The sequence below is a fragment of the Rhinoraja longicauda genome, chromosome 24 (genome assembly GCF_053455715.1).
Source record: "Rhinoraja longicauda isolate Sanriku21f chromosome 24, sRhiLon1.1, whole genome shotgun sequence".
In the NCBI taxonomy this organism is placed as follows: Eukaryota; Metazoa; Chordata; class Chondrichthyes; order Rajiformes; family Arhynchobatidae; genus Rhinoraja; species Rhinoraja longicauda.
Window position 1 is genome coordinate 32822866 of NC_135976.1, and position 17925 is coordinate 32840790.

The window sequence follows — 17925 nt, forward strand, 5'->3', positions numbered from 1 at the left end:
TCAGAACCATGTCATGTAGTACACACTTTACCAACCAAAAGAAATTCTGAAAATAAAGTGTTTCTTCTCTCATTAGTATACAACTTAGATCTTTAGCAACCAGATCAAATTTAGTGGTCGTAAGTTTAAAAATCATACTTTAAAATCTGTTACTCTTAAGGAGGAACTCACAGGCATTTTCATTGTTACATTATTTAATTCGAAATCCACAAATGTCTCCATTTCAGCTCAAATTAATGTCGAAAATGAATATTCCAATTACTAAAAAGTCTCAAAATGTAAATATGTATTGCATACATTTACTTTGAATGATATATTGCATGTAACACATTTAGATTTGTAAGAACAATTTTAATTGTAAAGAAGTTCCCAAAATATCCTAACCGAAAAAAGAAAATCAAGAGTTAAAGAAGCCAACACCCTTTGCAGATAAAAGCATACTGATGCAAAGATCCTGCAGGCCGGAATATGCAAGCCTCATAGCTAAATAAATTGACAATGAAATGTTTAGTCATGGCATTAGATGTACAAAGCATCAGAGTTCCTGACCTACTGGTCATCAGATTCCAATTATTTTCATAAAGGAGGCGGCTAGAGAACTGTTAGAAGAATCAGATGTTGCAATATCATAAAGCAAGGCAATATTATGGCATTTGACACTGTTAACAAATGTCATAATTATGTTTAGTTGATTAAATTATACAGAGCTGGAGATGAACACCCAATCAACGGAAGGAACACTTATTTGTTACATTTTCAAATCAAAAGTCAAACGCAAGAGTAATATGAAAGGAATAAAAATGATGGAAGCTCGTATAACACATTCCATCTTTCCATGCTTGCCATACAATCTTCTGTACCAACTATTTGAGTCATAACCACTTGCTGGTAACAATTCTGCAACTGTGTCTTTGAATCCATCTTTTGCTGCTTTACAGCCCATTTTTCTTTTCTTGCAACATCATTCCTCTCTCGTTTGATGCTCCTGTCTCCTATCTTATCAGAGCATATATTTTTAGGTATTTCCCCTCCTGGCCATTTTCCAGGTCTCTATATTTGGTTAACAATTATCTACTTTATTTTCTGATTAAAATCACTTTCTCTGCACAAATAATGCCTGATCATTTTTTAATAGATTTAAGTGTTATTTCCACCACCTTTCCCCATTCCAACTGAACAATGAAAAAAATTGCTTAGCTGTGTGCATTTGATGAATTAATACGATTGGAAAACAAATTAATTACAGTCACATCATATATAGGTGCAATTGTGTATCAAATGCAACAACTACTTTGTGAAATGCGTTTTAATAAAATCAATAAAGCGACCTTAAAATTTCGCATTTAAAATCTGAAAATGTTCTGTAATTTTCAAATCGCACACCTGCTAATTTAAGAATCTTCCCACAAATTAGAATGGCCGCGTTTCATCCACAAGTTACTAAAACTTTAAGCAAAGCAAGTATAACATTCCATGTATTTCATAAAAACAGAAATCTATAGCAACCTATTACACAGGATGCTGCAGCTAACCGCAGGATAAACGGCAGCCAGTCGCCTCAGACGCATGATTAAAAGGTGCATCTCCGTCGAATGGACGGGCTTTCAGAACTGGATTACAAATTCAGCCCAGAGAAACTAGACATTCACAGACACTCGATGGGCAAGTGGACAACTGCAGTAAGTCACAATCAGAATCAGAATAACCTTTATTAACAGGTATAACAGGTATAGGTCTAATAACCTAAAAAAACAAGTCTTTTGGACGAAATTCCGTTACCCACAGTCCAATAATAAGAGCAATAAAAATAAGCAATAACACAAACAATCACAAGCCAACACAAAACAAACAAAAAAAGAAACATCCATCACAGTGAGTCTCCTCCAGTCACCTCCTCACTGTGATGGAAGGCCAGAATGTCTTTTCTCTTCCCCTGCCGTCTTCTCCCGCGGTCAGGCTGTTGAAGTTGCCACGTCGGGGCGGTCGGGGCTCCCGTGCACCCATCACATTAAATCCTTTATGCTGCAATCACCGTTGCATAACCTGGTCAAAAACCAGCTACAGTATTTAACCGCAAATATCAGTTACCTCTTGCAGTTAATAAATTAGTGCACATCAAGAGCAAGCTGCGGTTGAGCGAATGAGAGAGACCACGCAATGCAGAGACGAAGGCTATTCTGGTTTCATAGAGAAGCATTGCACGATTATATTGAACGTGCCTTCTCAGCATTCCGGTTTTAATTACAAAAATGTAGCACTGCAATACAATACCTGCAACTTATACATTATTAATTTTATTTTTTAGCGCGACAGAAAACTGCAACTTTTTGTATTTAAAAGCTGCATCCAGCAATGTGCTACTCACCAAGAGGTGGGAGTGAGTGAGATGGGGGAGGGGGTTGCGAGGCGATGCTGTGTTAGATTTTCTAGACTCGTTTCCTCTACTAGGTTGAATTTAATAACGCATACAAACGAGACATGGATGGAATTATTGCAGTCATCTGATGGAAACGGCTGGGGTTTTTCTGCTTTGCCAGACCCCGTTTTGTCCACGGGGAACAAATCAACGGAAGTCCTCAGCCTCAGCACCGAGCTGCTTTTAAACAGCCCGATGGTAGTAACAATCACTGCCACCTTCCAGCTGGCAGAGAGAGGAGGGGCTCGCCCAATCCACGCCCCTCTCAAGCCACGCACGATGCACACACAGAGTCCCGGAGAAGTTGGAGGTACAATGCAGACACAAGACACTGCTGATGCAGGAATCTCGAGCAAACAAAAAGTGCTGGAGGAACTCAGCAGGTCAGACAGCATTTGTGGAGGGAAATGGACAGGCGACGTTTCGGGTCGTGATCCTTCGTCCATTTCACTTCACCGTGCAGCAGGTACAGTTCCGGAGAAGTTGATATATAATGCTGACTCAATCGGCTGCAGTTGATCTTGAGCAAAAACAAATTGCTGGAGGGACTGGAGGTTTCAAGGCCAAGGTCAGTTTATTGTCACATGTACCAGTTAAAGTATCGTGGAATTTGAGTTACTCGGTAGTAAGGCAGCATCTGTGGAGGGAAATGGACAGACGACGTTTGAGGTCGTGATCCACCTTCAAGGCGCAACGTCGTCTGTCATTTCCCTCCAAGGATGTAGTGTAGAGCACAAAAGAAAGCTACGTCTACGCTCACGGCGATATGCTAAATAGCTCAATGGTCAGTGTATTAATTTCCCATCCACCCCGTGTCCTCCTTCGAGTCGTACATTCATTAACCGCGTTAAAAATCACACTCTATGTCCATTTCCAGATAAGTATTGGCATTTGAAGTGCATCATCTGCAGGTACTTACAATGTTTAAGTGACCAGGGTAACTTGTCAAGTTTTCAAGAACTCAGCACAGGTATCAATACTACAGACACATAGAACTGCAGATTTTGGAATCTTGAGCAAAATGTAAAGTTCGTAGACGGCCCCCCACCCAAACATCATCTGTCTATTTCTCCACAGATATTGCCTGACAATTAGTTACCTCCCCAAATGGGGCCAGGAAGTCTGCCTGTGGGGTTTCAATAGTGCACAATCTCAGTTTTAAGTCCCCGCCCATTTACTGCAGTGATGAGCAGAAATCCTTTCACTCGGAGTTATGAAACCCTAGGGAACATGGAATCAGTTTCAGCCCTGTGCTGCCAATACATACACAGAGATCAAAATCCATTGACATGCAATGCAAATCCATTCCATAATACACAGACAAGATCCAAAGCCCTAGCCATCAGTCAACGAACACATTATTTAAGGGAGAGATCCATAAACTCTGAGGAAGTTTTGACACAGCAACTTTTTCACACAAAAGGTAGTGGGTGTATGGAACGATCTGATGGAGGAGGGGGTTGAGGCAGGTACTATTGCAACACTTAAGAAACATTTAAACAGGTATATGGATAGGTCATGTTTAGAGGTATATGGGCTAAACACAGCCAGGTTGGACTAGTGTAGATGGGACATGTTGGCCAGTGTGGGCAAGTTGGGCCGAAGGGTCTGTTTCCATACGGTAAGACTCCATGTGAGCAAAGGGAGACGATGGAGATTGGCCAGGAAAGTGGAACTGACGAAGAATTTCAAATAATGCAGCAGGCTCAAGAGAATGTATGACATACATCTGCTCCCATTTCTTATCTACTTACATTTGTAATGTGAGATCCAAAGTTAATTTTATGACTTTCTCAGAGGATTGCACAAATATCAAAATTACTTTTAATAAGTGCAAGCCTCAACATTAATGGTGGTGGATAATTAATGGTGTGTCCATAAATAGATGTTCAAAGAGAATTGGGAACTTTGTACATTTTACCTACTTGATGAACCAGGAACAACACTGAGATCGAGACATTCAAAAGCAGGAAAATCCTCCTTGTTCTGTATGATTTAGGTCCACTTCTAGCTGCCCAAATATACCTTGTTTTTCTGATGGTTTTGGATTGGGTCAGGTTCATATCCTGATAAAACCTTCAAATTAAGGTTGAATTGGCCCAGCTCAGAACTTTATACAGGTTAGAATAGTTTGCCGAGTATCATAGCATGCGCTCTCTATTCTTCACCAATATTTGATTGTTTGATTGATCGAAGGGCCTACCGATTCCACACCGATCATTAATCACTCATTCACACTAGTTCTATGTTTCCCACTTTCGCATCCACTCCCTGCCCACTAGGGGACAAGTTAGAGATGCCAATTAAGCTACAAACTCTCAGGTATTTGGGATCTGGGAGGAAACCGAAGCACATGGAGGAAACCCACGCGGTCTTATGGAGAACGTGCAAACATCACACAAACACCCGAGGTCAGGATCAAACATGGGTCTCTGACACTGTGAACCAGCAACACTACCAGCTGTGCCGCCCCATTTGATGATTCATTCTCTAGCTGAAAAATAGAACTTTGAGATTGTTTTATTTATGGCAGGTTTGGATATGGAAATTGGTGGGTTGGGTATGGAAAATTATTTAAAACTGATAAGCCAGGTTGGATAGGGTCAGTTGAGGGTAGACACAAAAAGTTGGAGTAACTCAGCGGGACAGAACGCATCTCTGGAGAGGAGGAATGGGTGACGTTTTGGGTCAAGACCCTTCTTCAGACTGATGTCAGGGGAGTGGGCGGGACGGAGATAGAATGTAGTCGGAGACATTAAGACTGGTGGGAGAACTGGGAAGGGGGAGGGGATGGAGAGAGAGGGAAAACAAGGGCTATTTGAAGTTAGAGAAGTCAATGTTCATACCGCTGGGGTGTAAGCTACCCAAGCGAAATATGAGGTGCTGTTCCTCCAATTTGCACTGGGCCTCACTCTGACAAGAAAGGTCTGATTGGGATGTGGGAGGGGGAGTTAAAATGCTGAGCAACCGGGAGATCAAGTAGGTTAAGGCGTACTGAACGGAAGTGTTCAGTTGAGGATAGGTTGTAAAAGAAATACGACTGTGCTGCTTTTGTTGGCTGCTGACGGACGTTAGAATGGGGTGGGATGGGCAAGTTGAGCCATCATTTTGAATGGTATACCAAGCAAAAAAGCAGGCTGGCCTCTTCCAACCTTAAGGAGCTTTAGCCCGTGGAAAAGCAGATATCTTCCAACTCCCACTTAGCTTACAAGTCCAATATAATTAGGAAATTATAACAATAATGAGACCATGGAATTGCATGTTTTGATTTCATTTCGTCATTCAAGCAAATATTTAAGTTATATTTTGCCGACACCTACATAAACATCTGATTAATTTTCTCATGGAAACTTTCCAGACAATAGCTATTTAGGAATAGTTAGTACTGCATACAGAATATTTAGAGTTGTAATCCCTCCAAATTACAACCCTTTTCCCAGGTGTGTAATGATAAAAGGACATTCTTGGTATTCTGATATCAAGGTGCAATCTATAATCCTGCCATCTCCATCCTCAGCTACCAAAATATCCATATTCCAACAATACTTTGCATAAATTAAATTAATATGCTTACCTTGTTCGATGTTTACTCTTGAAAATGTGTTAAAAATATACAAAAGCAATATGCAAATATGTGTAAAAGAATTTAATTAAATTGTCAGGAGAATATTTGACAAAAAATAGGCTTATGGAAAATCAATAGTAAACCTAGTTATTTACATACAATGCCCTACACTGAAAATGATACATGGCTCTTGCTACTCAAGTACTGCTACTCAAAAACAAGCCTGAAGGCTTTGTGTCTCAATGCAAGGAGCATTTGTAATAAGGTGGATGAGTTGAATGTGCAGATAGTTACTAATGAATATGATATAGTTGGGATTACGGAGACATGGCTCCAGGGTGACCAGGGCTGGGAGCTGAACATCCAGGGATATTCAATATTCAGGAGGGATAGACAGAAAGGAAAAGGAGGTGGGGTAGCATTGCTGGTTAGAGAGGGGATTAACGCAATAGAAAGGAAGGACATTAGCTTGGAGGATGTGGAATCAATATGGGTAGAGCTGCAAAACACTAAGGGGCAGAAAACGCTAGTGGGAGTTGTGTACAGGCCACCTAACAGTAGTAATAGAGTTGGGGATGGCATCAAGCAGGAAATTAGAAATGCGTGCAACAAAGGTAAAACAGTTATAATGAGTGACTTCAATCTACATATAGATTGGGTGAATCAAATTGGCAGAGGCGCTGAGGAAGAGGATTTCTTGGAATGTATACGGGATAGTTTTCTAAACCAACATGTAGAGGAACCAACGAGAGAGCAGGCTATTCTAGACTGGGTATTGAGTAATGAGGAAGGGTTAGTTAGCAGTCTTGATGTGCGTGGCCCCTTGGGCAAGAGTGACCATAATATGGTTGAGTTCTTCATTAGGATGGAGAGTGACTTAGTTAATTCAGAAACAACGGTTCTGAACTTAAAGAAAGGTAACTTTGAGGGCATGAGACGTGAATTGGCCAAGATAGACTGGTAATTGATTCTTAAGGGGTTGACGGTGGATATGCAATGGAAGGCATTAAAGACCGCACGGATGAACTACAAAAATTGTTCATCCCAGTATGGCAAAAGAAAAAATCAGGGAAGGTAATGCATCCGTGGCTAACAAGGGAGATTAGGGATAGTATCAAAACAAAAGATGAAGCGTACAAATTAGCAAGAAAAAGCAGCCTACCAGAGGACTGGGAGAAATTCAGAGTCCAGCAGAGGAGGACAAAGGGCTTAATTAGGAAAGGGAAAATAGATTATGAAAGAAAACTGGCAGGGAACATAAAAACTGACTGCAAAACCTTTTATAGATATGTGAAGAGAAAAAGATTAGTTAAAACAAATGTAGGTCCCTTGCAGTCAGAAACAGGTGAATTGATCATGGGGAACAAGGACATGGCAGACCAACTGAATAACTACTTTGGTTCTGTCTTCACTAAGGAAGACATAAATAATCTGCAGGAAATAGCAGGGGACTGGGGGTCAAATGAGATGGAGGAACTGAGTGAAATCCAGGTTAGTCGGGAAGTGGTGTTAGGTAAATTGAATGGATTAAAGGCCGATAAATCCCCAGGGTCAGATAGGCTGCATCCCAGAGTGCTTAAGGAGGTAGCCCTAGAAATAGTGGATGCATTAGTGATAATTTTTCAAAACTCTTTAGATTCTGGAGTAGTTCCTGAGGATTGGAGGGTAGCTAATGTAATCCCACTTTTCAAAAAGGGAGGGAGAGAGAAAACGGGGAATTACAGACCAGTTAGTCTAACATCGGTAGTGGGGAAAATGCAAGAGTCAGTTATTAAGGATGGGATAGCAGCACATTTGGAAAGTGGTGAAATCATTGGACAAAGTCAGCATGGATTTATGAAGGGTAAATCATGTCTGACGAATCTTATAGAATTTTTCGAGGATGTAACTAGTAGAGTGGATAAGGATGAACCAGTGGATGTGTTATATCTGGACTTCCAGGTGGCTTTCGACAAGGTCCCACATAAGAGATTAGTATGCAAACGTAAAGCACACGGTATTGTGGGTTCAGTATTGATGTGGATAGAGAACTGGCAGTTCATTGGCTATATTTAAGAGGGAGTTAGATGTGGCTCTTGTGGCTAAAGGGATCAGGGGGTATGGAGAGAAGGCAGGTACGGGATACTGAGTTGGATGATCAGCCATGATCATATTGAGTGGCGGTGCAGGATCGAAGGGCCGAATGGCCTACTCCTGCACCTATTTTCTATGTTACTACTGCTCAATTTCAGCACTGTCATTTTGATATGGAACAAATTTTGTTGTGGTGGGTTGAAAAAAAATCACACTGAACAATAAGGGTGTTTGACAAAAATAATTACAAATGCTTCCTGGAAACATTAGAAAAATCAAACTCCCAATATACCTTGCTCTGGGAACTAGACTTTATTTATCAATGTTGATGTTTCATTAAAACCATCCTTTACAAAACATTAACACAGAGGTCAATGGTTTTGACTGCTGTCGGGCTCAGTGATCATAAATCATAAACTTTGTCACAAAAATCTGAAAAGCAGTTCCACGCAAATTAAAATCATTTTTAAGGTAAATATGTCAGCAATAGGTTGTAAAATAGTAATGCTACATGCATCTATCTGCATGCCCTGATGAATGTTATCTTTTCAAACATAATACTTGAATCATAAACAAAATAATAGTGAGTAAAATACTGAAAATGTGTGTAGGAACAAAAACTGCAGAGGCTGGTTTAAATCGAAGGTAAATACAAAATGCTGGAGTAACTCAGCGTGTCAGGCAGCATCTCGGGGGAGAAGGAATAGGTGACATTTTGGGTCGAGACCCTTCTTCAATGCGTGTGGTGAGTGGAGGGGGGTAAGGGGCAGGGGGAAGAGAAGATTGATAAAATATGGCATTTTGCCTGTAGGTAGTAGAACATTTTTGAGGTATCACTCAAGGTCTCCCAGGTTTCCACCCCATTCATTTACGATTGAAATGGACTTTATTTAAGCCAGGCATCAGGATATTCCCCGACGATGTAGGTACCAGGATGTTTTCTCTTTCATCATTCTGACAAATCTCCACCCTGAAAGATTAATTTTGTTTCTCTTTTTATATACATTGCCTGATCCAGTGTTTCCTATTTTATTTCAGATTCCCATCGTACAAATAGATAGTTCCCTGAAAGTGACATCGCAGGTATATAGGGTGGTGAAGAAGGCTTTTGGCACGCTAGCTCCATCAGTCAGGGAACGGAGTATAGAAGTTGGGACATTATGTTACAGTTGTACAAGATGTTGCTGAGGCCGTAGATGGTGAAGAAGTGTTTGGTACATTGGTCTTCATCAGTCAAGGTATTGAATATCAAAGTTGGGACATTCTGTTACAGTTGTACAAGACTATTGTGTTCAGTTTTGGTCGCCCTGCTATAGGGAAAAAACCATAAGCTGGAAAGAGAAGATTTACACTTATGTTACCAAGGCTTAAGGGCCTGAGCTATAGTGAGTGGTGGGCAGGATAGGATTTTATTCCTTGGAGTACAGGAGTGCGAGAGGTGATTTTGTAGAGATGTCTAACATCATGAGGTGAATAGAATGCACAGAAACCTTTTGTCAGAGTAGGGGTACCTAAAACTAAAGGTCACAGATTTAAAGTGAGCAGGGAAAGGTTTACTACAAAATCCAAGGGACAACTTTTTCACACTGAAGGTGATGTATATACAGAATGAACTGCCAGAGGAAATAGTAGGAAAGAAAACTGCAGATGCTGGTTTAAATCGAAGGTAGTCGCAAAATGCTGGAGTAGTTCAGCGAGTCAAGCAGCTTCTCTAGAGAGAAGGAATGGGTGGCGTTTTGGGTCAAGACCCTTCTTCAGACTAAAGAAGGGTCTCGACCCAAAGCGTCACCCATTCCTTCTCTCCAGAGATGATGCTTGACCCGCTGAGTTACTCCAGCATTTTGTGTCTACCTGCCAGAGGAAATAGTTGAGGCAGGTATTATAATAACATTTTAAAGGTATTTGGACAGGTACACCAATAAGAAAGTTATAGAGGGATACGGGCCAAATGACACCTTAGATGAGACATCTTGGTCAGCAAGGACAAGTTGGGCCACAGCGCTTGTTTCCGGTCTGTATGACACCATATGTTGATGACTCCAAAGCAGGATTGAGCCTGGGTCATTGGTGCTATGAGGCAGCAGCACTACTAACTGCACAACTGTGCTGCTCAACCACAATAAAGAATGTGACATTTCCAGCACAAGCCACCTTTGTGGTCTCATCAAGTGATATTACAAAATGAATACTAATTTTTTTTTGTTTTATTTTATCTGTGACAAATTTAAGGCTTATCAAACTTGTGCAAAATCTTAAATGATCAATTCCTAGATACAAGAGAAACCCTCTTTCTTCTCAGTCTGCACCAAATGTGAACCCAGAATTCAGAGCTAAATGGACAAAGTATTTGTAATCGCAGTTAATTAAGAGCTACTATATTTGGAAATTTGGAAACAAAGATTTCCAAACAACTAGAAAATTGGGATTAACCCTTGTGATAGATATTTATTGCTGCATGTGATGCATTTGTTCAATGCCAATAACTAACAGAGTTCACACTCACCACAGAAAACTTTTGAAATTGGATGGTAAAAAATGTGAGAGTAATGTACATTTCAAAGAGAACAGTGTGAATGGGAACTGTGTGAATTGTATGTACAGAAACAATATAAGCATTCACAGTTATTCCTAATGGTTATTCCTAAATCAAGAAATTATAGTGAACAGTCTTTTTAACAATGCAGCTATTTCAGTGGGTTATTAAAAATCACCAATATTGACATAGACCGCCTGGTCATAATAAAGCCTAACTAAGAATGGTAGATTTCCATGCCTTAACAAACTAAACAGATTGTTGCAAAACAGCAATCTAGTCTTTTCCTGGTTATCATTACTGATACAATATTCCAGATTGATATTCTAAGATCCTATACTAAATTTAATGCGTTAGCTGCCTGGGTGAGATTTAAACTCAAGTCTCCATATAATTTGTCTGGAAGACTGAATTTCTAATTCAGGAGCAGAAGCATTACGCAGAATTATGCTCTTTCCTTGACCCCTCCAGCAAGGAGCAGAAGCATTACGCAGAATAAAATATTGTCAAATTATTCCACCTACAGCAAAGATTTTACTCAGACATTGGTTAGATTACATACCTGAATACAGATATAGATCACTCTTAGTATACTCACAATCCAGCAACTGTTTAATTAGTTATTAATATATAATTATATAATTATATCATTCTCATACTTGTAGGAATAAAGTATATATTGCTTACTACTCCATGTGACTTATTAGCAAATTCTAGCTGATCCAGCATGGTCTGGGGTTTTATAATTGCCAGTGTATGCAGTTCAATAATATGTGACAACTATAGGAATATTATATCTGTATAATATAATGTCCTTACTATTATAAGAATGGGAAATGTACAATGAATGGCAGTCCCTTGGGAGATTGAGGAATAAATGGAGTTTGGTGTACAAGACAAAGGATTAATGTAGATCAGCACAAGTAAATAAGGTGATGAAGAAGGCATATCAGACACCTTCCTTCATTAGTCAAGGCAAGGAATGTAAGTGCAAGTACAACTTTCTAAAACTTTGATTAGATCACAGCTATACTATAAGATGGTCGCCATTCTATAAGAAGGACTCAAAGCCCACTCAACAGGATGAGAGGAGATTCACCAGGATGTTGCCTGGGATGGAGCCTTCCAGTTATAAAGAGACTGGTTAAGCTGGGATGGAGCCTTTCAGTTATAAGGAGGGGTCAAGGAAAGAGCATTCACGTTGTGGCCATTTCCACCAATCTTTTCACCACTATGCACCAGCGCAAGAAGTACAAGGCGCCATTGTATGCAGATGCCGAGAAGTGTGTTCTGCTTTGGCTGAACAATTTCTAATCTTGTGATGTGGACTCGATAAAAACAAGTTATAAGGAGAGACTGGATAACCTTGGAGTGTGGAGGCTGAGGGGAATATAAAATTAACAAGGGCAGTCTTGAGTAGAAAGCATGTAAAGTTGACCCATTACAGGGGTGTTTAAAACTAAGGGGCACGGGGTTAGGGAAAGATGAAGACGTTTAGAGGGGATCCGTGAAAGAACTTTGCAGAGGAGGGTTGCAAACTGGAATGGATTGCTTGAATGGATGATGGAGGTACATCCTCTCATAGCATTTAAAAAGTATCTATGTAGTATGATGTGGAAGACAGTAAAAACTTTGTAATCTGTTTAGAATAGTGGTATTATACATCTACTTAATTTATTAATACTTTTGATATGTGCAAGTACCATTGTTTGTATTCCACTAGTGAGACAATAATTAATGTGTTGAACAGCTTAATTAAAGATTGTTTGCTAGTCATGCGACAGGAATGACATCATGTGACAGGAAAGTGTTAATCACGTACATATATACACAGAGTTGAAAGTGATGCCAATAACTAAAACTAAGAAGATGGGTCAACACTTGTTGTGGTCAGGGCTGTGGAACAGCAGAAAGGATGTGAGAGCACTTTTTTTGTTTTCTTTTGAGAATGGAATGATTGAGCAGACTTTGTATCAAACTATAGTCCTGGCTTAGTAATATCAAGGACTATTGAAGATTTATGCACATTGTCAGGAATATCAGAGCATGAATGGGCCTGTTTAGACGAATCATGTAAATTGTTTTCTCTTGTTACTAATTCTGTAAGAAACAAATTTTCTGGAACATATTTTCTGGAACATATTGAACAATGTTAAATTAATCCAAGTTTGCGAAAGTGTAGATGAGTGCTTGAAATGTCTTGGCATAAAGGATTTTAGATCAAATTCTAGAGTATGGTGGTATTTCTATGGATTAGATACTTGGTCAGCATAGACATGGTGAGCTAAGGTATTTGTGCTGGATAACTCCATAACTAAATGTAACTGTAGTGAAGAGAAAAGTAGAGCTACCAGAACTACCTTGTTTTCCATACATCCTCGTTTTCTTGACTTTCAGTTAAGTAACTTTCATCAATGTGCCTCTTGATCAGCATGTTAAATACATAAATTAAGAAACTTTGATGGAGCTAAGGGGCTTTAACAGCTAAAAGCAAATCCGCTGATGTTGGGCTGATTTAAAAACGCTAGACAAGAGTTCAGAATTTGAAGAACACAGACATCCCAGAAGGGATTCCAGAAATAAGGAGGATTGTTGCAGTAATAAGATCTGCAAACAAGAATAAGAATTCAAAATCACCTCATTTAAGTTAATAGAACACAACTAACAAAACCTGGTGCAAGTTAGGATTTTAGTTGATAAAGTCAAGCCTTTAAAAATTAATGTTGTTACAATAACAACTACTCCATCCTTTCTGCATTGCATTTATGGTGGGGAAACTGCACTAAACTAAACCTTTGCAATGTGGGAGAAACTGCACTGACATCAAGGGTCCACAATGTGTCAGCACTGAAACCTCCATCACGCATATCTCAACGCAGTTCCTTCTTCCACATTAACAACCTGACTGGACTGACCATTCCATGACAAGTTTTATGACGTGTGTTAAACATGAAATACCATTCAACTCAAGACAGCACAGTGGTGCAGCTGGTAGAGCAGCTGCCTCACAGTGTCAGAGACCTGGATTCAATCCTGAACTCTTGTGCTATCTGTGAGGGGTTTGAATGTTCTCCCTGTAATCACATGGGTTTCATCCGCGTGCTCTGGTTTCCTCTCGCATCCCAAGACATGTGGGGTTTGCATGTTAATTGGCCTCCAAAATGCCCCTAAAATGTAGGGAGTGGATGAGAAAGTGGGATAACCCAGAACTAGAGTGAATGGATGATCGATGGTTGGCGTGGCTTGATGGGCTGACGGTCTGGTTCCATGCTGAATCTCTGAACTCGTGTTATAAGTCAAATCACGCTGGACTCTTGTAATTCTAATAGAAATTATTAAAAATATATCACTTTCATGCATTCGCAAACTAGAATGATCAGTGTTGTGGAAACTCTTCAAACCTCTCCATAAATCAATTACATAAAGTATATAGATTAGAAATTAAATTTGATGGTTAGTCAAATTTAGCCAAGTTCAGTGACTCTTTCAGAACACATTAAAAATGTAATATTGCTTCATGAGCATGTAAATTCTAATTTGGGATTATAATTACAACCTATTTCTTTTCCATAAAAAACTGAAGCACTCTTTAAAAGTGGAAAGAAGAACAACTTGAGTACGTGACAAATATCAGCAACTTTTGTAGTCGTCAATGATTAGTTAACCAACCAAAGCATTAAAAGCAGCACTATTATCCAACCATTGCCTTTCACCCAAACTTGGCTTTTTTTTTTAATCAAATTTTCCTCCTTGTAGTAATGCCCATTGAGATTGCCTAATCTCATTTTATCCAGTCCCTTCCAGTTGTCAGAAGGGCAAGATTATCATTCCATGAAACTGGGTTTAATTTCCATCCAGATTCTGAAGGCAAAAGGTGTCTCACAAAGGTGTTTGAAGGCACTGGGCCTGTACTCGTGGGAGTTTAGAAGGATGAGGGCGGACCTCATTGAAACTTACCAAATAGTGAAAGGCCTGGATAGAGTGAAAGTAGAAAGGATGTTTCCACTAATGGGAGAGACTAGGTCCAGAGGCCATACGTTCAGAATAAAAGGGCGTACCCTTAGAAAGGAGATGAGAGGGAATTTCTTTAGTCAGAGGGTGGTGAATCTGTGGAATTCATTGCAACAAACGGCTGTGGAGGCCAAGTCAAAGGATATTTTAAAGGCGGAGATTGACAGATTCTTGATTAGTAAGTGTCAGGGGTTATGGGGCGAAGGCATGAGAATGGGGTTGAGAGGGAAATATAGATCAGCATGATTGAATGACGGAGTAGACTTGATTAGCCGAATGGCCTGATTCTGCCCCTAGCACTGATTAAATTAATTTGTTTAATAATTCCTCCTTCCCATTTTACATTATATTTACCACTTCCCTTTTTCCTATCACATGGTTTGAAGTGAGTCATGACTATTTAATCTGTTTTCCATGACATAGTAATGAGAAAACGCTCCATAAATAACCATATTTAAACTGCTTAAAACAGTTGTTCACTTATTCTCCAATATCTAGCTGAACAGGGCTATCATGCGTGCTATGCATGCAACTGAAATCTAACAGCAAGTGACATTGAAAGAATAATCTTTCAAAGAATGAACTGCAAACAGTGAAGATCAATAAATAGTGGCCATTTATCAACTTGTATGGAAACTTATTCATATTTAGGTTCCCCTTCACATAATCCCAGTTCATTTTGATCTGCAAATATTACAGATCATTAATTGGTATTGGTTAAGGGCCCTGGAACACTCCTTACAAAAACGCTGAAAGTAACTTTACCATACAGATTGTGGTGGTTAACTAAGAAAGCCCACAACCTGCTTCTACACAACCTCTGGAAGCACTACCATCCACTATTTCAAATCCCTCAAATGTTTCAGAAAAAAAACCTGCAAATGCTGGTTAAAATCAAAGGTAGACACAAAATGCTGAAGTAACTCCAGCATTTTATGTCTACCCTCAAATATTTCATTTGGTTTGATCAAGTTCAGTTATGTACAAGTAGTTCTGCCAGAGCACAATAGTTGCATTCCTAAAAAACCTTGCCATAGAATATTGCATTATGGAAACACTTGTCAATGAGGGTAAAAGGGAGTTATGGGCTAGAGTTTCAGACCCCCAATGACCAAGTTATTTTCCTCAGACTTTACAAAAAAAGGTATTTTCAAAACAACATCTATTTTTGGTGCAGCCAAATATAAAAAGTACTATGTTTACTGGAGTATCTTCAATAGATTAACAAATATTAATAGAAGTGATTATGTATCAATTTCAATGGAAGTGGTAGAGGTGGGGACAATTACAACATTTAAAAATTACTTAAATAGGAAATGCATAGAAAAGGTTTGAGGAATATGGTCCAGGAGCAGGCAAGAGGAACTAGCTCTGTAAGACAGCTTGGTCTGCTTTATCGAGTTGGGCTGAAAGGCCTATTTGTTCTGTGTAGCTCTGACTCCACTTCCCTTGAAGATGGTAGTCACCCACTTTCTTGAACTGCTCCAGTCTTTCTGTTGAAGATACTTCTCCAGTGTTATTCCAGGATTTATACCAAGCAACAAAGGAAAGGTGGTAATACATTATTTCCAAATCAAGAGTGCAAAACCCAGAGGAATCAATAGGTGGCAGTGTTCCCATGTATCTACAGTCCGTATCCTTCATAACAGGCTGCAGGTTTACAAGTTCACAAGTTATAGGAGTAGAATTGGGCCATTCAGCCCATCGAGTCTACTCTGCCATTCAATCATGGCTGATCTCTGCCTCCTAATCCCATTCCCTGCCTTCTCCCCATAACACATGACACCCATTCTAATCAAGAATTTGTCCATCTCTGCCTCAGAAATATCCACTGACTTGATCTCCACAGCCCTCTGATTAAAGCCCTCTGACTTGCCGTTCCACAGATTAACTACCCTCTGACTAAAGAAGTTCCTCCGCACCTCCTTTCTAAAAGAACGCTCTTTAATTCTGAGACCATGACCTCTGGTCCTAGACTCTCCCACCACTGGAAACATTCTTTCCACATCCACTCTATCTATGCCTTTCATTATTCTGTAAGATTCAATGAGGTCCCCCCCCTCAACCTTCTAAATTCCAGCAAGTACAGGCCCAGTGCTGTCAACACTCATCAAATGCTAACCCACTCATTCCTGGAATCATTCTTGTAAACCTCCTCTGGACCCTCTCCAGAGCCAGCACATCCTTCCTCAGAAATGGGGCCCAAATTTGCTCATAGTACTCCAAATGCGGCCTGACCAGCGCCTTCTAGAGTCTCAGCATTACATCTCCGTTTTTTGTATTCCAGTTCTCTTAATATAAATGCCAGCATTAAATTTGCTTTTCTTACTACCAATTCGACTTGCAAATATCTTTTTGATGCAAAAAAGTTATTCAATTCCTCTGCCAGTTCTTGATTTCCCGTTATCACTTCTCCTCCATCATTCTGCAGTGGCCCAACGTCCACTTTTGCTCTTTTTTACTCTTTATATATCCATAGAAACTCTTGCTATCCTCTTTTCTATTAAAGGCCAGCTTACATTCGCACTTCATATTTTCACTCCATATTGTCCTTTTAGTTACCTTTTATTAGGAGCAGCTGTGTATGGAGAAGGGCTGTGCTGAAGGGAAGTGCTATGTTGAGAGTAAGTGTGAGGCCCTGGCTCAAGAGGCTTCAACAAGGTTGCATCACTTAAAGAGAAGGAGTATTGAAATTGGAGTGGAAAGTGAATATCAGCCAAGAAATATTGAAGGGCAATCTTGAATTCATCAAACATGGACAGAAGAGGTTTAAGATCAGAACTGGAGCGGGACATGCAGAGTGAGACCAACGTCGTCGTGCAGATCGTGTTTTCATCCTCGGCCTCCACACCCAACCCCTGGGCCCTCAGCTAAACCTGCCTACCGCCAGCCCAGGAGCAGATACCACACCACCCGCATGACACCAAGTCTGACTACGGCTTCCTCACTGAGAGCGGCATGCTGGAGGAGCTGCAGGGACACCACAACATCGGTAACCGAGCCTGGGGATCCGGGGCCTGGGGTAGAGGGGAGAGTGGGGCCTGGGGTATGGGGGAGAGCGGGGCCTGGGGTATAGGAGTAGGGGGGAGAGCGGGGCCTGGGGCATAGGGGGAGTGGAGTCTGGGGTATATGGGGAGTGGGGGGGGGGAGAGCGGGGCCTGGGGTATAGGGTAGAGTGGGGCCTGGGGTACAAGGTAGAGCGGGGCCTGGGGTATAAGGGGAGTGGTGGGGGGGGGGGAGAGTGGGGCCTGGGGTAGAGGGGGAGAGCGGGGCCTGGGGTATGGGGGAGAGCGGGGCCTGGGGTATAGGGGAAGTGGAGGGGGGAGA

The 17925-nt window shown here is 40.6% G+C and overlaps 1 protein-coding gene across 4 annotated transcripts in view; it reads right to left on the bottom strand.

The window, feature by feature from the left end:
* LOC144605592 (AMP deaminase 2-like) overlaps positions 1-17925 on the bottom strand; it is a 127063-nt gene that overhangs the window by 74868 nt on the left and 34270 nt on the right. Inside the window, exon 1 of one of the 4 annotated variants that reach the window (XM_078421026.1) lies at positions 2366-2600. The exons of 2 other annotated variants lie outside the window; for them this stretch is intronic. The gene's annotated coding sequence lies outside the window, so the exon portion shown is untranslated. Of the gene's footprint in view, positions 1-1891; positions 2023-2365; positions 2601-17925 lie in introns of those variants that run through there. One more of the 4 variants, XM_078421027.1, reaches the window with a different exon arrangement.